Genomic DNA, 3425 nt, shown 5'->3' on the forward strand with positions numbered 1-3425 from the left:
TATATATATATATATATATATATATCTCAGTGCAGTTGCAATGCATGCGGTTCTTTATATGATATATAATAGAAAAAAATACCAGCATCAATAAGGCAGAAATGAAGTTTATATAGGTTTGTTATGGGCACTTACAAAAGCACATTTTCCATATAATGTGTATTCTTCAAAAGGCTTTTTTCCCCTTTTCTTCAGATTTCAAACTTTACTTGATTCACTTTAGGGGGGAGGGGGGTGGATAGCTTCATATATAGCAATGGATGCCGGCAAGTGAAAAGATGAGTGTATTTAGCATGTTGTTTCAATGTACAACACACACTAAAGAAAGTATATAAATATATAAATATATCTGAAGAAAGTTAGAATGCGAACCTTTTCTCCTGAGTCAGATCCTCGTTACTCTCTCTCCTCTTTACCCTCTAGTGTGTGTTTGGTCCTTTTTTTTGTCTGATTGTATTTATTTGTTTAGAAATGCTAGCATATGTGGAGTAATTTTGTTTCCCTTTCTTTTTCATTTATAGTCACCCCCCCCCCCCCCCGTGTGTTTTTGTCAAATCAAATCTTTGCCCTTTTATGTTGCACAAAGATCCGTACACTCTCTGTGAGGAATGAGATGAGCCCCTGTGTGTATAAATTTACTGACATTATAATGTGTGATGATCTAGTACCTCATTTTTTTTGTTGTTTGTTTTTTTGATGTTACAACTTTAGGTGCTTCTGTGGGGAAAGGGGTGGGGTGGCAGACACACCACTTCTACAGAGTGCTATAACATTAAATTACAATCACTTCCGTCTCTCCTGTTGTGTCTTACTTCCTGTGCTACCATGGCAACACTAGGAGACGTAGTTCCGTTGCATTTTGTGAGGTGTTTTAATGTTCTGATTTGAAGTGGCCAGAACAGCGATAAAGGCCACACTAAGGATAGCTTTTAGTTAGCAGGCAGAAAGTGTATACATTTTTTTGGTGGAGGTTATTATTCACAAGAATTACTCAAACTACATAAAACTAGCCTGCAGGTGACTGTGGACATTAGCCTAATGGGTGCATTTTATTTATTCTATTAAATTACATAGTCTCATATAAGGTTGTGTTTCACTTGTAATATAATGATTTTAATAATTCATTTACATAAAGTCAGAGAAAGCATGTTGAAAGAGGCTACTTGTTTACTGAAGTAGTTTATTAATAAGCTTAGTCTAATATGTGACCGAGTAAGCCTCATGTTAGAGGAAGAATTTAAGTTTGGGCTACACTACTGATCAAACTGAACACATTTTAAAAAAGGTCTGAAAATTGAAACAGGTTTTGCATATATAGTCTTGTTTAGAGCTGATGCAGGTTAAACATTGCCTTTTACACCATCCACAAATAAATGAATCATATTCAGATGTCAAACTGTCTTTAGACAGAACAGGAAATACAAAAATAATGGCCCAGCATATGTAGGAAAACCAGTACCAAGACATTAGATCCTATTCGTTACTGAACAAAATGAAGGAAATTAGATAATGGAAGAATAACTGGACATAATGGGGAAATTGTGTGGGGGGGGGGGGTTGTACACACTGATGTTTTCTCACTTTTAACTACTTTTTAATGTGTAGTTTAGTTGTGTTTATTACAGCACCGGGAATGATCTGTGGTTGGTCCTATGTCTTCCTTTCAAGCTTTTAAACTTTTCATTATAACAACAGAGAGGAGTATTTACTAAAAAACATTTCCTATGCTGGCAGATGCTGATTGTATGCTGAAAGATGTTATATTGCAGTTATGTGGGTGGCGCATGGTTTTATTTGTGGTTTTTAAGGGTTTTTTTGTTTGTTTTTCTTTTTGCTTTAGTTTTATGCTAGGTTGTTTGTGTGCTGCTGTCTATGGAGTCAATTCACTGAGGTTGCAACACTTGGCTACTTCAGCTTTTCATCTCCTCTACTCCCTTTTAATGGGAGTTTGTTTTGGTAGCCTTTTGATATTCATGCAGATTGGCAATATTATTTTAGCTTGGGTCAGACCAAACTACCCCCCCCCCCCCCCCAAATTCTGGCCTACAGTAAAGGTTAATTGGACAGATTTTAATGCCAATTTATCCTTACAACAATCGCAAGAGGTCTCCTTATTTCTGGGGTTTTGGGGGGTGTTTCAGCTGTTATCTTTCCAGTTTTACCTGTGGGAAAATTGGATTACATCCAGTCTTTAGCCCTCTGATATTCTCCTGGTCCAGTAAGGTCCACTCTGATTTGTGAATCATAAATATTAAACATGTTCAGTTTTTATGACTAGACAGAGTCATAGAGTGGTTTAGAAGCTGATTCTCTGGTGTGAAATACAGTGTTGACTTATGCACATGGACCAGTGAGTCCTAGCTGAATTAAATTGTGGATTCTGGAAATTAATTTTATAACTTAATCCTGGATGTTATTCAACTTTTCAACTACAGCTCTGTTTATCATTAAACATTTTAGTATTAAAGCCTTCAAGGTTCCAACTAATTATTTGAAATGCCAAATTATTTGGGTGTATTTACATGGTTGGCATTTCTCCCTCTTCTCCATACTGATTTAACCATTTATATGAGTATGTCTGCTCCCACAGAGCTGAACCCATGAGTGGGCTGTTGCCAGCTCCATGCCCTCACCTACTCTACTAGCACAGCTCCAGGAGCCTTTAGCTTGAGCTTATACTGTAGTATGGTAAAGTGCTGTGCATGCCGTTGTTTCAGCAATGGTTTCATCCACATTTGTTTTTCTTTCCTTTGGCTTTTTCACAGCAAAAAGCACACACTAATAATATAGCAATCAGTGTCATCTCTCATTGGATTGTTTTGGTCTCAATTCACATTTGCTCATAAGAAATTCTACAAGGTTCAAAGATTCAGAATCATTGGTTAGGATTCTTGTTCTTGAGCATAATCTCAGTGTGTTGTTTTCATTCTAAAATCTTGTAGTGTGAAGACTGATTACTGGAGAATGGCCAAGGAAAGATTGCACCAAATTTGTTTTCAACCTTATCTAAATAGAACATGGTCTGTGTGGAAAGTGTGTAGTGTTTTGCACTGATGAACATGAACTGCACATCTGAAAGACAATTGCTAAAGAGAGGTTTAGGTTGCATGGGATTGTCCCCCAACTCCCCACCCTTCTATTTATTTAGTCTTTACTTTCTCATGTAGTGCCTCACAGGCCATTAATATTTGACTGATTCTGACAGCATCCACATACTGTCATGGAATAGTTTGGTCCATAGCTCACTGGTCATATGGGAAAAATTACAGGTGTGAGCAGAAGAGAAAGCACCACTAAGAATGCAGATGATGACATGGTTTTTGAAAGTGTAGGTTGTTGGTTTAAATTACTACATTTATTGCTTTATCAGCTTTAGAACGAAGAAATTGAAAGTTATATTCATAAAAGTTGATGTAGGATGAGTT

Source organism: Electrophorus electricus, chromosome 14 (assembly GCF_013358815.1).
Source record: "Electrophorus electricus isolate fEleEle1 chromosome 14, fEleEle1.pri, whole genome shotgun sequence".
Lineage (NCBI taxonomy): Eukaryota > Metazoa > Chordata > Actinopteri > Gymnotiformes > Gymnotidae > Electrophorus > Electrophorus electricus.